Source organism: Crocuta crocuta, unplaced genomic scaffold, assembly GCF_008692635.1.
Source record: "Crocuta crocuta isolate KB4526 unplaced genomic scaffold, BGI_CrCroc_1.0 scaffold233, whole genome shotgun sequence".
NCBI classification, from domain to species: domain Eukaryota; kingdom Metazoa; phylum Chordata; class Mammalia; order Carnivora; family Hyaenidae; genus Crocuta; species Crocuta crocuta.
In genome coordinates this window covers 5252882-5276022 of record NW_027529526.1, presented here as the reverse complement: position 1 = coordinate 5276022, position 23141 = coordinate 5252882, and the positions used below count along the sequence as shown (strand labels likewise).

Below are 23141 nucleotides of genomic sequence, written 5' to 3'. Positions count from 1 at the left end.
TCACCTTTATTTTCAGAGTTCCCTGGTCCCCAGCACCAGAGTTTATCTGTGCACTTCCCCTTGACTCAGGTTTGCTGTTGCCCATCCCTGCCTTCCCTCCCCATAAGCACCCTTCATACACCCCACAGTCTGCAAAGCCCTTTAAAAACAATGGCTCAGAGTCTGAAATGCAATCACATAGACTGGCAGGCCTGGAAAAGCCATCAGGTGCCATCCAACTTTTCTTATTCTCTGGGGTGCCGAGAAGAAAAGTACGATGCTCAAAAACCTGCAATATGTATTTTTTAAGTTTATTTATTTATTTTGAGAGAAAGGAAGCATGAGTGGGGGAGGGCAGAGAAAGAAGGAGAGAGAAAGAATCCCAAGCAGGCTCTGCACTGTCAGCACAGAACCCAACATGGGGCTCGAACCCACAAACGAGGAGACGATGACCTGAGCCGAAGTTGGATGCTTAAAAGACTGAGCCACCCAGGCGCTCCTAAAAACCTACAATATGTTTAATAGGGACATTCACAAGTACTAATTTACAAGTACTAATTGAATGACTGTTGTTTGCTGGACACTATTTAAGGCACCAGGGATAGAGCAATGAACAGAAGTGACAAAACGTCTTACATTCGTGGAGCTTATATTTGAACTGGGGGAGATTAGGGTGATATATGCTGTGGCATCAGAGATGCTCATTATTGGAAGGAATCTGGGATATCAGAGTTTAATGCCTTATTTGATGTGGGAATTTCCCAGTGTCAAATCCCTGGCATCTGCCAGGACTGTCAGTGACATGCTGCTGACTCCCAGGGTGACTGCACACCCAGTTTCACGGGTGCATGGTCCATTAGGTGAGGTTGTTTAGTCGGCCAAGTTACCCCCTTCTATCTGATGACTCTAATTACTTCTCAGGAGCACACAGAATATGACCCTTGCTCCCATTCAGTCTGTACTCCACACTGTCGCCCAACCAGCACTGTAAAGGTAAATCACCCAAATGTCTTCATTATGCACAAAGTACTCCACTGACTCCTCATTTCATGGAATAAGCACCTGGCGCATTGTAGGGGCTTCCAAGGTCCACACTGATCTTCCCTCCCTCCTCTCACCACCAGTCTCATGACCTATCTGGCCTCATCTTGTACTTACCTCCCACACACTGGCCTTATTATTCCTCAATCCATACCCCCTGGCACCCACCCCCTCAAGTGTTTGCACTTGCCTCACCTGTTGCATGATGTTTTAACTCCATGGCCCCATTCCCTCCAGATCTATATTCAAATGTCACCTACCCTAGCCATCCTTTCTGAAGGTGTACCTCACCTTGCCAACACACCCTAACCCTCTTCTCTGCCTTATTTTTTTTTCCCTCTTTACCACTTATTATCTTCTGTTAGAGGATATATTTTTTAATATTTTTTATTTAGTTAGTTTAATGTTTGTACCCCATTCCATAAACCATGTCAGTATCACATGGACAAGGGAATGGTTATTTTGTTAATTGCTGAATTCCCAATACACAGAACAGTATGCCTGGCACAAGATAGGACTCAAATATTTATTTACTGAATGAATGAGAGAAGTAATGAAGTTATGTCTTCTCTTTTATGTTCGTGGTCAACTCCCAGGTCCCCTCTGGGCCTGATTTTCTTCAGGCCAAACTGGCCAAGGGTCTTCATCTTCACTGAATTTGGTCACCTGGACAGTGACCCCTTCAAGTGTGATCTTCAGCGATTTGGTCACCGAGACAGTGACCCTTCAAATGCTTGGAGGCTTCTGCAGTGGCCACCAGTTATCAGTGACTCTGCCTCCTGCCTCAAAGCCTCCACAAGGCCTGTGTCTTTAGTTTGAGGACCCTTCTTGCTCTATGTTTCTCCTTCTCCAGATTAATCTGACCAGCTTTGCTTCCTCTCCATGCTGTAAACAGAGCAGACAGGCAGGGTGCTCTCTAGGAGTAATGCCTATGACAAGGAAGTCAAATCAGGAGGGGAAAGAGCTGAGAAACCATTGCAGTCCGGGGTCCAAGGCAACTTCACCAGTAATAATGTCAACATTGCATTGAATTCCCCCCAGAAGTCTGGATACTTCTCAAGTGACTCAGAGCTCATAGAGTGAAAGAGTGTGACTATTGTGAACTCTCAAAACAAAAGCTGGGTGCGCTGACTCAGAACTTTATGAAGCGATATAAGGAATGGCTGAGAAATCAAAGCACAACATGGACAGACAGAAGATTTTTGACGTATGGATGGTGTGGCTGCAGCATCAGTCTTTACTACACAAAACCCACAATGGCCATCATAGCAAAAGAATGTCTTCTAATGTCATTAAGACCCATGGAAACACTCAGAGCTTGAGAACATACGCTGTGCCTGTTGAACTATTGCTCCCGTGGTAGAAGTATATATATGCTTAGTCTTGCCATGGCCACAATGTAGGTGAAATGGACATCCCTGCTCCTTGATTTTGGGCTTAGCCAAGTAACTTGATTTGGCTGATGTGATGCTGGTAGATGTGGTACATGCAGAGGTTTGAAATGTGTTTATGTGGTTGGGTTTTGTGCTCTTGTGATACTGCCATCACCCTGAAAAGTACATGGTTAGGTGTCTTTTGCCCGTTTAGCCTGGACTCCAAAATGAAGCCTGAGGACCGAAATCTGACCTGCAGTCTAGATCCACACTCAGCCAACACCAGCTGAGATCATCCTCATCCCTACTACATGCCCATGACCAAGAAAAATAAATATTTGCTTCTGTAAACCACTAAGATTTTGAAGTTGTTTTTATGTATTAATGTGGTAAAAGCTAAGTGGGATATAAGATTTGGGAGTGTTATAGAGTGAACATCCCCCTACCCCATCCATATGTTGAAGCCCTAACCCCCAATGTGACTATATTTGAAGATAGGGTCTTTAGAGGCAGTTAAGATTAAGTGAGGTCATAAGGGTAGGGCCTGAACTGACAGGACTGGAGGGCTTATAAAACCAGAGAGAGATAGGGGTGCCTGGGTGGCTCAGTCGGCTGAGTGTCCAACTTCGGCCCCGGTCATGATCTCACAGTATGTGGGTTTGAGCCCCGCATCAGGCTCTGTGCTGACAACTCAGAGCCTGCTTCAGATTCTGTCTCCCTCCGTCTCTTCCTCTCACCCACTCATGCTCTCTCTCTTTCTCAAAAATAAACATAAAAAAAACAATAACAGAGAGCGATATCAGAGATCTCTCTCTTTCCCTCTCTATGTACACACAGAGAAAAGGCTAGTAAGAGACACAGTGAATGAATGGCCATTTTTAAGACAAAAGTGAGACTTCACTACACACCAATGCTGATGGGACTTTGATTGGGCACTTCCAGCATCCAGATCTGAGGGAAAATACATTTCCGCTGTTAAGCCATTTAGTCTGTGTTATTCCGTAATGACTGCCAGAGCAGACTCATACAAGGGTCATCAGTTGATGGAATTGTTTTTGGTACTACAGCTTGCTTTTCCTCTTATTGAGATTTTATGTCAATTTGCTTAATGTCCAACTTAGCAATTTTATCCATCTTTTTATGAGTTAATTTGCATTTCATCTCCTTGAAATCATTATAAGAATGTTCATTTTGGGGCACCCGAGTGGCTCAGTCGGTTGGGCAATTGGCTCTTGGTTTTGGCTCAGGTCATGATCTCATGGTTCATCGGTTTGAGCCCCACATCAGGCTCTGCACTCACAGTGTGGAACCTGCTTGGGATTCTCTCTCCCTCTCTGTCTGCCCTTCCTCCCCCTTTCACTCTCCCTCTCTCAAAAAATAAATAAGCATTAAAAAAAAAGAATGTTCATTTTGTTTTGGTTCTAGTCTTCTGCTTCTGAAACTAATATACGTTATCTCTTTACCTATCTATCTATTGATAATCTATACTTTAATTAATTGTGGTTTATTCATATAATGGATATTTACAATACATTACAGAACAGTGAATATAAATATACGTAGCAACCTGGATAAATCTCAAATATAATGTTCAGTGCAAAATAAAGTAAGTTGCAAAAGATACACACAGACGGTACCATTTTTTATTGAATTTAAAACATGCATAACATTACCATTCATGATTTAAGGGATACATACATATGTAGCAAAAACATAGTTATGTGTAAGGAAAATAAATATCGTATTTTTAAAAGTTATTAACTTTGAGTAGGTGGGAAGAAGATGTCATGAAGAGGGTTAGTATAAAGGCAGCACCTACCATGGTTTTGTTTCCTTTGGTATCATTTTCTAAACTGGGTACTGGCATATATGGATGGTCATGCTATTCATGTTTAGTAAAAATAAATGTCACAAGTACAGGTCTTTTATGTTAAGGCACATATCAGAAATTTTTAAAAGAATGCATAAATTTTTACAACTGAAACAGAATCTGTTCTGTTCAATGGAAAGACTTGTTCATGAAAAAGACCCCTGACATATAATTAATGCACAATTTAAGAAAAGATGGTAAGTATTCACATAGATTTAAAATAATTGTAAATTAAGTCATCAAATGAAAGATCAAGACTATCAGGTTTCACTTTCTTTTAAGGATCTAGCAATGATTTTTTTCTATAAAACAAACATTTTGGGGTGCCTGGGTGGGCTCAGTTGGTTAAGTGTCTGACTTAAGCTCAGGTCATGATCTCATGGTTCATGGGTTCAAGCCCCACATCGGGCTCTGAGCTGACAGCTCAGAACCTGGAGCCTGCTTCTGTTTCTGTGTCCCTCTCTCTCTCTGCTCTCCCCCTGCTCCCACTCTGTCTCTCTCAAAAATAAGCATTAAATTTTTTTTTTTTTAAAAATACAACATTTAGAACAGAAGGATTCAAAATTGTTTAAAATAGGTGGGTAGGAAAAGGTATATAAGACAAATATGAAGAAAAACAAATTGAGCTTCATAATATATAATCAAAACAGAATTCAGGAAAAGGAAAGGGTTCATCTAGCGGGCAAAAGAACAAAGTGGCAAGAAGATATATTGATAATGGACACACGTGCATCCAACAACATGCCTCAAATTATGTGCAATAAAAACTGACAGAATTGCAGGTGAAATATGTATATCAAGAATTCTTATTATAGAACTAATGTATCCCACTCAATGAGCCTTTGCCTTCCAAAATGCATGGTTCAAAGTCGGCTCTGCCTGACAATATGATGAATTTCAGAAAATACACAGTGTTTACAAATGCAAAGGAGTGATAGATTTTATTAATAATAAGATTATGTCTACTTTTCACAATAATATTTATTAATTAACCAATAATTTCCACACTGATTTAAAATACTACCCTTATCATACGCTATCTTTTTCTGGTCTTTCTTTTCTCTTCTGTTGATATCTATATCTTTTGCACTGGTAAAAGATGAGGCCTTGAATGAGGCAAAAGCATCTCATATTTCTTTTTCTTTTCTTTTTTTTTTTAATGTTTATTTATTTTTAGAGACAGAGTGTGCAAGCAAGCACAAGCGAGGGAGGAGCACAGAGAGAGGAAGAGAAAGAATCCCAAGCAGGCTCCGTGTTGTCAGCATACAGACTGATCCAGGGCTTCATCTCACAGGTTGAGATCATGACCTGAGACAAAATCAAGAGTTAATTGCTTAACCGACTGTGCCATCTAGGCACCCCAATACTTCTCTTTTTCAACATACTTTTGGAAATTTGTATACATTTTTTTTCTTTTAGAAGAAAGTTAGAATCATTGTCAATTTTTTAAAATCCTGTTTGGATTTTGACTGGCATTGGGTTTTCCAGGTAGGCAAATGCATCATATTTAAATAATAATAAATCTTATTTCATATTTTTGTTCTTTTTGTATCATGTCCTGACAATGTTGGTGATAATGGGCATCCTTGATGATAAAGGCTACAGATTTCAAATGGAGCTTCTTTATTATCTTAAGAAAGTATTTTTCTTACTGTGTATTAGAACTTTTTAAAAACAATAAATGAATATGACATTTTATCAAAATACTTTTGGTATCTGACATTACCTTATGGTTTTTCTCCTTTGACTTGCTAATATGAACAATACATCTCCAAACATGGAATTTAATAGTAATTAATACTTTTGAGTGCTTACTATATGCTAGGCTTATAATAAGTGCTTCACAGAGTTACTCTTTTTTTTAAGTTCATTTACTTATTTTTGAGAGAGACAGAGAGGAAGAGAGAGGGGGAGCTGGGGAGGGGCAGTGAATGAATTCCAAGCAAGCTCTGAGCTGTCAGCAGAGCCCAATGCGGGGTTTGAACTCTTGAACCGTGAGATCATGACCTGAGCTGAAATCAAGAGTTGGACACTTAACCAACAGAGCGACCCAGGTGCCCCCACAGAATTACTCTTTTTTTTTTTTTAACGTTTTATTTCTTTTTGAGAAAGAGAGACAGCTTGAGAAGGGGAGGGGCAGAGAGAGAGGGAGACACAGAATCTGAAACAGGCTCCAGGCTCTGAGCTGTCAGCACAGAGCCCGACGTGGGGCTCAAACCCACGAACCGCGAGATCATGACCTGAGCTGTAGCCAGACACTTAACTGACTGAACCACCCAGGCACCCCATGTTTCTTAAATCCAACATATGAATGAAATCATATGGTATTCGTCTTTCTCTGACTGACTTATTTCAGTTAGCATAATGCTCTCTAGCTTCATCCATGTCATTGCAAATGGCAAGATTTTATTCTTTTTTTATGACTAATATTCCTGTGTGTGTGTATGTGTGTGTGTGTGTATACATACCACCTCCTCTCTATCCAGTCATCAGTTGATGGAAACTTGTGTTGGTTCCATCATTTGGCTACTGTAGGTAATGCTGCTATAAAATATTGGGGTGACTACCCTATGATCCAACAAGTGCACTACTATGTATTTACCCAAAGAATATAAAATCATTGTGTCCTTGGTTCACATATATTTTTGTGAAACTTGTCAATTTGAATTTTTTGTATGATTACAAAATTGTATCTTTTCAGTATAGCTTAAAGTATTCATATTTGTTTATAACTTCCTTTCCATTCTTAATGCTGAAATGTCACTTTCTCAGTGAAGGCTTCCTTGACCACTATATACAGAATAGTATCCATTCTTTGATCATTCTCCGTCCACCTTATTCAGTTTTATTCTTATTCACAGAATTTACCACTGTCTGAAATATTATACATTTATTATATGTTTATTATTTTGTTCCGAGTTCATCTTTAACTATATAACAAGAGATAAAAAGATCCTGCTTTTTAAAAAAATTTAAATTTATTTACTTTTGAGAGACAGGGGGAAGGGGCAGAGAGAGAGAGGGAGACATAGAATTCGAAGCAGGCTCCAGGTTCTGAACTGTCAGCACTGAGCCCGATGCACAGCTTGAACTCACAAACTATGAGATCATGACCTGAGCTTAAGTTGGCCACTTAACCAACGGAGCCACCTAGGTGCCCCTAAAGATCTTGCTTTTAAAAGTCTGTAATTTTTGTTTTGATTTCCACTTTGACTTAAAAGTTGTACAGGTTTTTTTTTTAATTTAAAATAGCTTTTAAACGTATACTTCAGTTATCAGTTCTGCGTTTTTGCACTGAGTTTTGAGAAAATTGATCTTTATAATTTTTTACATGGGAAATTGAAATTTTCTATGAGGCTTATCACATGATTCTTTCCCATAATGATAAAAAAAAATCAGAAAAATTTCCCTAGGCATAAAATTACATTTGCAGATACCTATCCATCTATCTATCTATCTATCTATCTATCTGTAATCAAAGTGGTTAAATATGTTATTCATATATGGTATTTTTGCCTGGGTAGAGGGCAATAAAGTTTCCAAGTATTATTTTGTTTCTATGAATTATCCCTCACGTTCTAAAATTTTTATTTAAATATTTTGAACATTTTTCTTATTACTTTTTTAATATTTATTCGAGAGAGACAGAGAATGAGTGGGGGAGGAGCAGAGAGAAGGGGCACCTAGGAGCTAAAGCAGTCACTGTACTGACAACAGCAAACCTTATGCGGGGCTTGAACTCATGAACCTTGAGATCATGATCTGAGCCAAGGTTGACTGAGCTCAGCCAACTGAGCCACTCAGGAGCCTCACTTTTTTCTTATATTTAAAATCAACTTTCATAAGGTATAGGTTGCACAATAAAACATTATATATTTTAAATTATATTTCCATGAGTTTTGCCAAATGTTCTCCATATACCATCACCACAGAAAAAGGTATAAAATTTTCTTTGTCTCAGATGTTCCTCATGACACTTTGAAGTCAATATCTCCTAAACCCCCACCCAACACAATTATTGACCTGATTTCTATCATTATAGATCATTTCCCAGAGATAGACAGATGGTATACATGCTCTTGTCCTAAGATCTTCCACTTAGCATACTGACTGTGAGATTTATTTATATTGTTATGTGTATCAATATATAATTGATATATATATCTCCCTGGGAAGAACAAGAATTAAAAAGTATTTCATGTGGAAATGATGCTCAGCGTCACTCATCATCAGGGAAATATAAATCAAAACCACACTGAGATACCACCTCACGCTGCTCAGAGTGGCTAAAATGAACAAATCAGGGAACTCTAAATGCTGGCAAGGATGTGGAGAAATAGGCACTGTCCTGCACTGTTGGTGGGAATGTAAACTGGTGCAGCCCCTCTGGAAAACAGTGTGGAGGCTCCTCAAAAAATTAACAGTAGAACTCCCCTATGACCCAGCAATAGCACTGCTAGGAGTTTACCCAAGGGATACAGAAGTGCTGACGCATAGGGGCACATGTACCCCAATGTTCATAGCAGCACTCTCAACAACAGCCAAATCATGGAAAGAGCCTAAGTGTCCATCAACAGACGAATGGATCAAGAAGATGTGGTTTATCGATACAATGGAATACTACATGGCAATAAGAATGTGAACTCTGGCCATTTGTAGCAATGAGGACAGAACTCGAGGGTGTTACACTGAGTGAAATAAGTCAGGCAGAGAAAAACAGATACCATATGTTTTCACTTAAAAGGGGAACAGAAGAAACTTAACAGAAGACCATGGGGGAGGAGAAGGGGAAAAAATAGGTGGGGAGAGGGAGGGAGGCATACCATGAGAGACTCTTGAATACTGAGAACAAACTTAGGGTGATGGGGATGGGGGAGAAGGGAAAGGGGTGATGGGCATGGAGGAGGGCACCTGTTGGGATGAGCACTGGGTGTTATATGGAAACCAACTTGACAATAAACTATGAAAGAAAAAAAAGTATTTCATGTGTACCACAATTTGTTGGATGGACACATACAGAATTGTTTCCTGACTTGGCTATTATAAATGAAATACTTATAAACATTTATGTACAAGTCTTTTTGTGAAAAATTGAATTAATAATTCTTAAATTACTTGAAATGGTATGGTACATGTGTGTATAAGCAAACCTTTTTTTTAATGACTCTGACATTTTACTACGGCAGAAGTATAGTATGATCATTTAACTCATTCCATGTGTCCTTGCCAATGCTTAGTATTCTCAGTCTTAAATTTTAGCTATTCTTATTACTCTGTAACCATACCTTATTGTGGGTTTTAATTTTTGATTCCCTAATGACTAGTGATAATTGAGTATCTCTTTATGTGTTTATTGGCCATTTGTTTATCTTGCTTTGGATAATTTCTATTCAAATACTTTGTCCATTCTTTATTGGGCTCCCTGTCTTCTTAGAGAGTTATATAGAAGATTTTTATATTGTAAATAATAGTCCTGCTTCCTTTTTGGACACTGTTTCATTCACTCATTCATGTTTCTCTTCCTCTTGAATCACTTCCTCCTTGTGAAGCCTGATGCCATGTCATGAGGCCATTAAAGCAGGTTATGGAGGGGCCCACATCTCTGTCCAATACCAGGAATGGAGTCTGTCAACAACCAAATAAAGGAGCCTAGGAGAGACTTCTTTAGGCCTGTTTGAATCTGCATATGATTCTAGACTCAGGTGGGAGCTGGACTATAAAATCATATATTTGTATCTATCTACATATTTATCTATGTGGAGAGGGACTCTGAGCCTGAACCACTCAGCTGAACCTCTCCTAGATAGCATACCCTCAGAATCTGTGTGACATAATAAATCTTTGCTCTTCTGAGCTACATTTTGAGATAATTTGCTACACAGCTACAGATAACTAACATCCATCTTCAAGATAATAACCCAAGCTCAACACCAAAATCTGAAAAGCATATTCAGTGGAGTTGGATAGATGTGCAGACTTGATCTCAAGTTGGAATCCACAGATCCCAGAAAGAATGCACTGTTAGATTTCTTTCTCCTGGTTCCCAACCCCAGATCAGATTAGGTGCAATGGCATAAACTGCTTCTACTCCAAACAAAATTAAGTCCTTCTGTTCTTTATTACTGAATGCTTTTTACCAGCAGCCTCTTTCTCTCGTTCAGTTCTCTCAGTTCTCTCTATCCTACGGTTACTCTTTCACATTATTCTTTCTGCCTCTAAGATTCTCATGGTGGGAAGAAACTATTAAGTCCATGCAGACCAACCCATAAGTTTGAATCTCCTCTATAACACTACGTGTGGTCTTCTAGCTTATTTTTGAAGTTTTGATATCACTATCTTCTGAGGTAGCTCATTCTATCTTTGGATCACTCTAATTCCAAGAAAATTCCTCCATTAGTGAGCAGAATTCACTTTCTCTGCTCTCCTGTTTCACTTGGCTCTCAAGAGATTCATCCTTGGGCCGACTCTCCAGGGAGAATTGGCTGTGACTAAGAGCACACTTCTGAAGCAAGGACTGGTTAGTAATTGTTGAGATTTCAAGAAAATTCTATTTTCTTTACTATGAAGTTCCTAGCTTGCCTTAACTTTCTAAGAGCCATCTCTTTACCTGGATCTATCCTAGACAATTAACAATTCACTCTCAAGAATGCCTCTGAAGTAGGGGGTAAGGCTCTTCAATTATTTGGATCCTCAGATATTTCTGTTCTTAATGAAACTTTTCTGGATATTCTTGTAATAGCTGCTGCATGTAAGTGATGGGGAGAGCTAACAAAAGTCTTGCCCTTGTCTGTGGCAGGGCTCTGAGCCAAGCACTATAAATCTGGGCTTCATCTCTCATACTCTGGCTTGCCAGGGCAATGGTAAGATTAATTGTTTCCATAAAGAGGGGTTGTTTTGAGACTTCCTGGAGATCTTGGCTCATCTGTAAATCTAGGAAGATTATATGCATGGTTTCTTGCCTTCATAGATATATTCAATGATCTGCCAGGTCCTATATAAAACCTTTAATATGGTCCACAAAATTACATTTAATGTGGCACCTGACTATTGTTCCAGTCTGAATTCTCATTATGCTCTCCCTCCCACTCTGAGTTCTAGTCACATCAGCATTTTAAAAATTTGTCAGAATCTGCATGTTCTTCCAGTCACAGTATCTTTTCCACTGGTCTGGTCTCCCCTTATTCTCTATTTTCAGTTAAGTCTTACTTGTCTTCAGATCTCAGCTCAGCATTGCTTCCTCAAGGAAGCCTCACCAGACTATCACTCTCTGAGTCTAGTTATATTTCTTTCTTATTTGATTTTAAAGAGTGGTCATATCTTTCTTTCAGCTCACTACTTGTTTTAGTTTATATATCTGTTATTTGGTTAGTGTCTATCCCTCCTTAGACTGAAAGTTCCATTCACACAGGGACTGCATCCATTTTGCTCTCCACTGTAACACTTAACATAGAATCAAGTATGGTAGATGCCTGATTGGTATTTGAGGCATGAAGGAAGGGGGCAATTAGAACACAGTGTGATAAACCCTATCTTCGGAGTAGGCATGGGAGGTTGTAATCTAACCTAATCCAGATAGAAAAGCTTTCCTGGGTAAGTAATATCACTTCTAATATATTTATGTGTATATTCAGTTTCATGTAATTAGCTTGTGTGATGTGAGAATGGGCAAGTACAAAATCTGTAGGGCAGGCTGACACACTGGAAACTCTCAGGCAGAAGTTGATGGCTCCTCATCAACTATTTTGCTTGTGTGTTTCAATACATGACCAATATATATGTTGCATATAAACTGTACCTTGCTAACAAAAGTATTCAACTAGTCTATAATGTTATGCACAACCAAAGCAATATTTTTTCTCAGTTTTACTGAGATATAATTGACATATAGTACTGTATAAGATAACATAATAGCATAATGGTTTTTACCTATATTGTGGAATGATTACCACAATGTTTAATATACACTGTATCATACACATACAAATAAAATTAATGAAAAAAGTTTTTCCTTGTGATAACACTTTGGATTTATTCTCTTAATAACTTTATATATACCATACAACAATGTTAACTATGGTCATGCTTTACATTACATCCCTAGTACTTATTTATCTTATACCTGGAAGCTTGTAGCTTTTGACCACCTTCTTCCAGTTCCCTCTCCATCACTCTCTACTTCTGGTAACCACAAATTAGAGCTTTTCTTGAGTTAGGTGATTTTTTTCTTTTAGATTCTCTGTATAGGTGAGATCATACAGTCTTTGTCTTTTTCTGATTTATTTCACATAGCCTAATGCCCTCAAGATTCACCCATGTTGCAAATGGCAGATTTTCCTTTTTATGGCTGAATAAGGTTTCACTGAATATGTATTTCACAACATCTTTATTCATTCATCTGTCAGCAGATACTTAGGTTGTTTCTATGTTGTGGCAATTATAAATAATGCTGCCATGAACATGGGGTGCAGGTATCAATTTGACATAGTGTTTTCACTTCCTCTGGATAAATACTTAGGAGCAGAATTGCTGGATCATATGGTAGTTTTATTTTTAGTTTTTTGAGGATCCTACACACTATTTTCCATAGTGGCTGCCGTGATTTAGAGTCCTACCAGCAGTGCACAAGGATTCCCTTTTCTATACATTCATGTCAGCATCTGTTATCTCTTTTTGATCACAGCTATTCTAACAAGTATAAGGTGATATGTCATTGTGGTTTTGAATTGGATTCCTGTGATTAGTGGGATTGAATACCTTGTCATGTGTTCTTCATACACTTGTTAGCCATTCATATATCTTCTTTGGGAAAATGTCTATTCAGGTCCTCTGCCCATTTAAAAAGTGGATCATTTGGAGTTTTTGCTATTAAGCTGTAGGATTTCTTTATATATCTTGGACAGTAACCTCTTATCAACTGTATGGTTTGCAAATATTTTTTCCTATTCTGTAGGTTGTCTCTTCACTGTTGTTGATGGTTTCTTTTACTGTATAGAAGCTTTTTAGTTTCATGTAGTTCTACTTTTTTATTTTTTATTTTGTTGCTTTGCTTTAGGTGTCATATTCCCCCCACCCCCCAATTATTATCGAGGTTGCTGTGGAGAATCTTTCCCCATATGTTTTCTTGTGGGAGTTTTATAATGTCAGGTGTTATATTTAAGTTTTTAATCCATTTCAAGCAAATTTTTGTGAATGGTGTTAAGACAGATGTTCAATTTCTTTTTTTTTTTCTTTTGCATGTGGTTATCTGGTTTTCCCAACATCATTTGTTAGAGAGACCATTATTTCCCTTTGGATTCCTTCTTGGCATTCCTGTCAAATATTAGTTGGTTGTATATGTGGGAGTTTAAATCTGAACTGTCNGGAGACACAGACTCCAAAATAGGCTCCAGGCTCTGAGCTGGCAGTCAGCACAGAGCCTGACGCGGGGCTCAAACCCACGAACCGCGAGATCATGACCTTAAGCGAAAGTCGGACGCTTAACCGACTAAGCCACCCAGGTGCCCCAATAGTATGTCTTTTTTTTTTAATGCCAGTACCATATTGTTTTATCTGCTAGAGCTTTGCAATATAGTTTGAAATCAGGAAGTGCGATACCCGGTTTTGTTCTTCTTTCTCAGGATTTGTGGTTTCTCTTGTGGTTTCATACAAATTTTAAGGTTGTTTTTATATATTTCTGTGAAAAATGCCATTGGAATTTTGATAGGGATTGCACTGAATCTATAGATTGCTTTGGGTCATAAGGACATTTTAACAGTACTAATTCTTCTGATCCATGAACATGAAATGTCTTTACAGTTGTTTGTATCTTCATCAATGTCATTCAACAAAATCTTGTAGCTTTCATGGTTCAGATCTTTAAATTTCTTGGTTAAATTTATTCCTAGATATTTTATTGGTTTTCATGCTGTTGTGAATGGAATAGTTTTTTAAATTTCTTTTTTCAGATATTTCATTGTTAGTGTATAAATTGCTAATTTCTGTATATTGATTTTGTATCCTGTAACTGAAATTTATGGATTAGTTCCAAGAATTTTTTGGTTTAGTTCTTTAGGATTTTCTATATATATGATCATATCATCTGCAAATAACAATTTTACTTCTGTTTTGAATGCTTTTTATTTCTTTGTTTTTTCCTTATTTCTTTAGCTAGGAATTCCAGTACCATATTGAATAAGTGTGGTGAGAATGGGCAGTCCTGTCTTGTTCCTGATCTTAGAAGAAAAGCTTTCAATTTTTACAACATTGAGTATAATATTAGCTGTGGGTTTGTCATACACGGCCTTTATTATGTTGAGGAATAATAACATAATATTATTATATATACCCAGTCTATTGAGGGCTTTTGTCATGAAACCATGTTGTATTTTGGCAAATGCTGTTTTTGCATCTAATGAGGTGATCATGTGACTTTTATCTTTCTATTAATGTGGTATATCACATTTATTGAATTGCATATGTTGAAACATCCTTGGATCCTAGGGATAAACCGCACTTCATTATGCAGTACGATCCTTTCAAAATGTTCTCAAATTTGGTTTGGTAGCATTTTGTTGAGAGTTTTTGCATGTATACTGATCAGGGATATTGGTGTGTGGCTTTCTTTCCTTGTAGTGTCATTATGGGCTCTGGTCTCAGGGTAATGCTGGCTTTGTCGAATGAGCTTGGGTGTGTTCCCTCCTCTTCAGTTTTTTGGAAGAGTTTGAGAAGGACTGTCATTAATTCTTAGAAGAATTCTAAGAATTCTTAGTAGAATTTGCCAATGAAGCAGTCTGGTCCTGGAGTTTTTCTGCATTGGGAGCTTTATGATTACTGATTCAATCTTATTACTTGTTATTAGTCTATTCAAATTTTCTCTTTCTTCTTGATTCAGTCTTGTATGTTGTATGTTTCTAGAAATTTCTCCATTTCTTCTAGGTTATCTATTTGTCGGCATATAATTGTTCATAGCAATTGCATATTGATCCTATGTATTTTGGTAGTATCAAATGTAAGGTCTTTCCTTTTTGATTAATTTGTCTTCTCTCTTCTTAATTTTGCTAAGGTTTATCAATTTTGTTTATCCTTTTGAAAAAACTGTAGTTTTGTTGATATTTTCTATTAATTTTCTGGTTTCTATTTCATTTATTTCCACTCTGATCTTTATTATTTTTTCCTTCTGATAAATTTGGGCTTAATTTTTCTTTTTTCTTTTTTTCTAGTTCCTTGAGGTATAAAGTTAGGTTGCTATTTGAGGCCTAATTTCTTAATATACGTGTTTACTGCTATAAAGCCCCATCCCAGAAGTGCTTCCATATCATCCCATAGGTCCATTGGGTATGTTGAATTTCCATTTTTGTTTCTTTTGAAATATTTTTTTATTTTCCCTTTGATTTCTTCTTTGACCAATTAGTTGTTCAAGAATGTGCTGTTTAGTTTCCACATATTTATGGGTTTTCTACTTTCCTCTTGTTGATTTCTAGTTTCTTACCATTGTGGTCAGGAAAGATACTTGGTATGACTTCAATATTTTAAAGTTTTCTGAGGCTTGTTTTATCACTTATCATATAATCTTTCCTTGAGAATATTCTGTGTGCATTTGAAAAGAATGTGTTTTCTGCTGGTGTTGGAAGGAACAATCTACAAATATCATTTGGTCTAGTGTATGATTCAAGTCCATTGTTACCTTGTTGATTTTCTGTCTGAGTGATATACCCACTGCTGAAAGTGGAGTATTAAAGTTCCACTAATATGGTATTGTTATCAATTTCTCCCTTCGGATGCTCGTATTTGCTTAATATGTTTAGGTGCTCTGATACTGGATGAGTATATATTAACAATTGTTATATCTTATTGATGAATTGACCCTTTAATCATCTTGTCTCATTATTGTTTTTGGCTTAAAAGTTTATACTCTCTAAGTATAGCTACCTTTGCTTTATTTTGCTCACCACTTGCACAGAATATATTTTTCCATACCTTCACTTTGAGATTATGTGTGTCCTTAATGCTGAAGTAAGTCTCTTGTAGGTAGGCTACAGTTGGATCTTGTGTTTTTTTTCAATCCATCTAGCCACTCTGTGCCTTTTGACTGATGAATTGAATCCATTTATACTTAGGTAATTATTGATACATGAGGAATTAGTAATGCCATGTTTGCCTTATTGTTTTCTGGTTGTTTTGTATTGAAATTGCTTTTTCTATTTCTGCCTACCTCTGTAAACCGGTGAAATTCTGTGATGGTTAAGTTTTGCTTCCCCGATTTTTCTTTTGTGAATCTACTTTAGATTTTTGCTTTGTGGTTACCATGAGGTTTACATAAACCCTGGTTCACTTTATGCCGATAGCAACTTATCTTCAATCTCCTACGAAGGCTCCACCTTTTGCTCCCCCTCTTTTTATGTCACACGTTTTATGTTTTGTATTCATTAACAAATTATGGTTACTATAGTTATTTTTAATACTCTTTTAACCTTTATGCTATAGTTAAGTGGCTGACCAACCATTCTGTTTTAGAGGTTTCTAGATCTGGACCATATATTTTTCACCTATACCAGTGTGTTGTGTACTTTCATATGTTTTCATGTCACTGATTATTGTCTTTTCATTTCAGATTTGAGAACTTTTTGCAGCATTTCTCCCTCAGCTTTTGATGGTCTGGGAAAGTCTTTATTTCTCCTTCATCTCTGAAGAATAACTTCTCTGAATAGAATATTCTGGTTGCAGTTTTTATTTTCCAACACTTTGAATATGACATTCCATTCTCTCTTGGCCTGTAGGATTTCTGTTGAGAAATCCACTCATAGCCTAAAGGGATTTTCTTTGGAGGTTATACTTTTTCCCCTGGCTGTGTGTATAGGATTCTTTCTCTTTGATTTGTAACAATTTCATTATAATGTGTTTTGGAGAAAGGTCTTTTGGCATTTACATAATAGGGTAATTTATTAGCTTCATTGAACTTGGATATAAAGTCTTTCTCCAAGTTTGGGAAGTTCTCAGCTTATTTATTTAAATAAACTTTCTTCCCCCTTCTCTTCTCCTTCTGGAATCCTGATTATTTAGATATTTGTACTTTTGATGGATTCTCATAGATCATGCAGGCTTTCTCTGCCTTTTTAATTTTTCTTTGTTCTCTTCTGTGTCATTTCAATATTCCTATCCTTTAAGTCATTTATTCTGTCTTTTGTCTAGTATATCTGCTAATACAGATGCTCTCTACTGCATCTCTATTTTATTCTATTTCTTCATTCTATTTTATTCTATTACATTCTTCATCTCGTTCATTGAATTCCTTAGCTCCAGAATTTGGTTCTTTTTTATTATTTCTATCTCTGATAACTCAGATTGATCTTTTTCTTTTCTATTTCATTGAATTGTCTTTCTGAGTCTTCTTTTAGCTTGCTGAGTTTAAAAAAATTGTTAATGTATATTTTTGAGAGAGAGATACACAGAGTGCCAGCAGAATAGGGACAGAGGGAGGGGAAGACATAGAATCTGAAGCAGGCTCCAGGCTTGGAGCTGTTGCCACAGAGCCCGATGTGGGGCTCAAACTCAAACTGAGAGATCATGACCTGAGCCAAAGTTAGATGCTGAACTGACTGGGCCACCCAGGTGCCCCATTAGTTTGCTGACTTTTTTTAAAGCAGCTATTTTGAGTTCTTTATCTGTTAGGTCATACTATGCACTTTTTAACTCAGATATTCGAGGATGATTGATATCTTTTGAGGAGGATATATTTCGTTGATTTTTCATGTTCCTTATAATTTTACATTCCTACTTTCACAGTTGAGGTAGTAGACATTTCTTTAAATCTTTATTGGTTGCCTTCATATGAGGTACTGTTGATTGGTGCTGCTATATGTGGGTTTTCCTCAGCTTCTGAATGGGTAGACCTGCTCCACTCTTTTTTCTTCCTCTTGTGGCATAAATCTTAAGCTTTTACATCTTTTCTTGTTCTTAGAAGTCACCAGGCTTGCTGCTGGACGTCTCTCTTTGGTTTTCCAAAAAGTGGTGGTTTCTCCCTTGCCCATAGCCCTTTTCCATTTCCCAAGAGTACTCTGATTACTGGACCTCTATTGCCATTGCAACTGGCAGCACGTGTGTGTGTGTGTGTGTGTGTGTTGGAAGGTGTGGGTTAGCACTCTTGGTGTAGGGTGCCCACAGACCCAGTGGGGAGATCTTAACGTGGCTGTACTCCCAGAGCCTTATCAGCAGAGTTCATGCTTAAGTCCTGAAGTAGTCACCATGAACTGCATTACTTGGATATTCTTATCTGCTTCTTATTCTGTCTTCCCTCCTCTTAGTCATGAGTTCTCACCTCAGTGGGCTGCATGTTGTTGGATAGAAACAGGTTTCTCTAGTCATCACCACACAAGTAAGATAGCCAGGAACTCATCAATTTCTACCTCCTCCACAGGAGAGGTCACCACGGATGTACAGTGTAGCTCTCTGCAGTGTCTCTTTTGGTTGGAAGGGTGGCTCTGGCAGAGTTCTTCCTTCTCCACCATGACCAAACTCATATCTTTCCTGCTCTAGTGGTGTTCTAGAATCTCCCTTCAAGTTCTCTCTCACCCAAGGATATCTGTCCAGGTCAACTCTCCAGGCTTTTTTTCTTGGCCAGTGAGAGGGGGCACAGCTGTTTTGCTGACTCTAAAATCTTTACTGAAATTAAAAATCTGTCTGCCTAGTTTTAGATGCACTGGTGGGCAGGAGTCATCCAGGTCTCTTGACATATTATACTGGGTCCCACACTTCCTACTGAGATATTTTGCTTGTGGATGAATGTCTAGTTGTTTTAAAAGGGGTAAAGGACTAATGTCTTATACCACCATGATGCTAATGTCACTCTCATTTTTTAATGTAAGCATTTATAGCTTTGCTCTTTAGCACTGTTTTCTCTGTACCGAATTTTAGTTTGTTGTGTTTTCATTTGTCTCTAAGTATTTTCTAATTTCCCTTGTGATTTCTATTTTGATCCATTTGTTGGTTAAGGATATGTTAATTTCAACAAATTTGTGAATTTTACAGTTTTTCCTTTGTTATTGATTTTTAATTTTATTCTGATGTGACTGAAGAAGACATTCTGCATGGTATCTGTCTTCTTAAAGCTATTGAGACTTAATTGGAGGCCTAACATATGGTCTATCCTGAAAATGTTCTAAGTGCACTTGGGAAGAATATGTATGCTGTTCTTAGGTAGAGAATTCTGTGGATGTCTGTTAGATCTACCTTAGTTTATTCTATCAAGCCCTCTATTTGCTTACCTTTTATCTTTTGCCTAGTTTTATATCTATACTGAGAGTGGTGGTATAGTAAAATCTTGGACTATTATTGCAGGACTATTTTTCCCTTGAATTCTGTCAGCTTTGCTTCATATATTTTGATGATCTGTCATTAGACATGGAAAACATTTACAGTTGTAATATATTATTGCTGTACTGAGCATTTTACTAACATATAATATTCTTCTTTGCCTCTTTGAAAACTTTATAAAGTATACTTTGTTTGGGGCAGCCGGGTGGTTTAGTCAGGTAAGCATCTGACTTTGGCTCAGGTCATGAGGTCAGAATCTCAGGGTTCAAATATTAGTTTGAGCCCTACATTAGGCTCTGTGCACAGTACAGAGACTACTTCAGATCCTGTCCCCCTCTCTTTCTGTCCCACCCCTCCCCCTGCTCATGTGCAGGTGCACTCTCACTCTCAAAAGCAAACATTAAAAAAGTAGAGTATAATTTGTTTGATATTAGTTTAGCCATCCCTGCTCTCTTTTCGTTATGATTTCTATAGTATTTTTCCATATATAAACTTTCAGTCTTTTTGTGTTTTGAGATCTAAAAAGAATCTTTTGCAGATAGCATAAAGAATCATGTGCTTTTATCCACTCAGCTAAGCTATTTTGGTTGGAGAGTTTAATTAATTTATTTTTAAAATAGTTACTGATGGGGCACCTAGGTGGCTAAGTTAGTTAAGTGTCCAACTCTTGGTTTCGCTCAGGTCATGATCTCACAGTTCATGACTTTGAGCCCCACATCAGGATTCACGCGGTCAGTGTGGTGCCTGCTTGGGGATTCTCTCTCTCCCTCTCTCTGGCTCTCCCCTGCTTGTACTCTCTCTCTCTCAAAATAAATGTGTAAAAAAATAAATAAAAAATAAAATAGTTACCGATAAACAAAAACCTACTTTTACCATTTTGCTATTTGTTTTCTAAATGCCTTAAAAGTTTGTTTCTCATTTTCTGGATTACTGTCTTCTTTTGTGATTAAATTTTTCAGTGGAATGTATAATTTCATTTCACATTTCCTCTTGTGTGTCATAAATCTATAGACGTTTTCTTTGTGGTTACTATGCAAGTTACATTATCTGAAAGTTATAATCTAATTTGAATTCACACCAGTTTAACCTCTTCTTTACAGCAGAGTTTGGTTGTTGATGTCACAACATTGCATCCTGATGTGTTGTGCATCCAAAAGCATAAAGGAACAGTTCTTTTAAATGTATTAGTTTGTTTAATTATACAAAAAGCCAAATGTGGAGTTAAACTCTGTTACAATAATACTAGCTTTCAGAATTTTTTTTTAGATTATTAACTTGGCCTTTCTGCATCAGGAAAGTCTCCCCTCCCACTGCCTTCATGTCTAAGTCAGTCTCCTGAAGGGTCTGAACAGCTGTGGAAGCTTTTCATTGGAGGTCTGAGCTTTGAAACAACCAATAAAAGTCTGAGGAGCCATTTTGAGCAATGGGGAATGCTTACAGATTGTGTGGTAATGAGAGGTCCAAACACCAAGTGCTCCAGGGGCTCTGGGTTTGTCACACAGGCATGCCACTGTGGAAGAGGTCGATGCAGCCATGACTGCAAGGCCACAGAAGGTGGATGGAAGAGTGGCAGAACCAAAGACGGTTGTCTCAAGAGAAGACTGTCAAAGACCTGGTGTCTACCTAACTGTGAAAAATATTTTTGTCAGTGGCATTAAAGAAGACATTGAAGAACATCATCTACAAGATTATTTTGAACAGGATGGGAAAACTGAAGTGACTGAAATCATGACCGACCGAGGCAGTGGCAAAAAGAGAGGCTTTGCTTTTGTAACATTTGACAACCATGACTCTGTAGACAAGACTGTCATTCTGAAATACCATACTGTGAATGACCACAACTGTGAAGTAAGGAAACCTCTATCTAAGAAGAAATGACTGGTGCTTTGTCCAGCCAATGAGGTCAAGGGGGTTCTGGAAACTTTGGTGATGGTCATGGAGGTGGTTTTGGTGGGAATGACAACTCTGGTTGTGGAGGAAACTTCAGCAGGTGAGGTGGCTTTGGTGGCAGTTGAGGTGGTGGTGGATATGGTGGCAGTGGAGATGGCTATAATGGATTTGGTAATGTGGGAAGCAACTTTGGAGGTGGTGGAAGCTATAATGATTTTGGCAATTACAGTAATCAATCTTCAAATACTGGACCCATGAAAAGAGGACACTTTGGAAGCAGAAGCTCTGGCCTCTACGGTGGTGGAGGCCAATATTTTGCCAGACCACAAAACCAAGGTGGGTATGGCGGTTCCAGCAGCAGCAGTAGCTATGGCAGTGGCAGAAGGTTTTAATTACTGCCAGGAAACAGGCTTAGCAGAAGAAGAGAGCCAGAGAAGTGACAGGGAAGCTACAGGTTACAACAGATTTATGAACTCAGCCAAGCACAGTGCTGGCAGGTCCTCGCTGCTACATGGAAGACATGCTTTAAATGATACTCATGTGTATGGGCAAAAAATTCGATGACTGTATTTGTGACTAACTGTATAACAGGTTATTTTAGCTTCTGTTCTGTGGAAAGTGTAAAGCATTCCAACAAAGGGTTTTAAATGTAGATTTTTTCTTTCTTGCACCCATGCTATTGATTGCTAAATGTAATAGTCTCATCACGATGCTGAATAAATGTGCTTTTAAAAAATAAATAAATAAAAATTATTAATATGAGGGGTGCTGGCTGGTTCAGTTGGTAAAGCATGTGATCTTGATCTCAGGGTTGTGAGTTCGAGTCCCACAATGGGTGAAGAGATTAGTTAAAAATAAAGTCTTTTAAAAATTTTTATTAATGTGCTAAAACATGTAGAAAACAAAAAGTGCACTTATAAACCATTTTAATCAAAAAACCAGTTTTTATAATTGCCTATATAATTATATTTATTGAAATCTTTAGGGGCACCTGGGTAGCTCAGTTAAGCATCAGACTTTGGCTCAGGTCATGATCTCACAGTTCATGAGTTCGAGCTCCATTTCGAGCTCTGTGCTGACAACTTGGAGCCTGAAGCCTGCTTCAGATTCTGCATCTCCCTCTCTCTCTGCCCCTCCCCTGCTTGCACTCTGTCTCTCTCTCTCTCTCTCAAAAATGAATAAACACTAAAAAAAAGAAATCTTTATTTCTTCATATAGTTTTAAAAAATCATATGACTGATCATCTTAACTGATGCAGAGAAAGTATTTGACAAAATTCAACATCCTTTCACGATAAAAACTCTCAACAAATTGGATATAGGAGGAACCAACCTCAATATAATAAAAGGCCATGTATGACAAGCCCACTGTCACTTACATCATACTCAATGGCAAAAAGCTGAAAGCTTTTAGTATATTATCAAGAACAAGATAAAAGTGCCCACTTTCAGCACTTCTATTCAACATAGTACTCAAATTCATAGCCAGAAAGAGCATTTCAAGTAAAAGAAATAAAAGGCATCCAAATCAGAAAGTGAGAAGTAAAACTCCTTGTTTGCAGATGGCATAATCTTTCATATAGAAAATCCTAAAAACTCCACCAAAAAACTGTTAGAACTGATATATGAATTCAATAAAGGTACAGGATATAAAATCAATAGACAAAAATCAATTGTGTTTCTATATACTAACAATAAACT

The 23141-nt window shown here is 37.6% G+C and overlaps 1 long non-coding RNA gene and 1 pseudogene across 1 annotated transcript in view; one reads left to right on the top strand and one right to left on the bottom strand.

Annotated features, from left to right (window-relative positions):
* Positions 1-676: 676 nt before the first annotated feature.
* On the top strand, positions 677-21838 carry LOC144229122 (heterogeneous nuclear ribonucleoprotein A1-like; annotated as a pseudogene).
* LOC144229103 (uncharacterized) overlaps positions 5447-23141 on the bottom strand; it is an 84026-nt gene continuing 66331 nt past the window's right edge. Inside the window, exon 5 of the long non-coding RNA XR_013334353.1 lies at positions 5447-5571. This is a non-coding gene — a long non-coding RNA (uncharacterized LOC144229103). The remainder of the gene's footprint in view (positions 5572-23141) is intronic.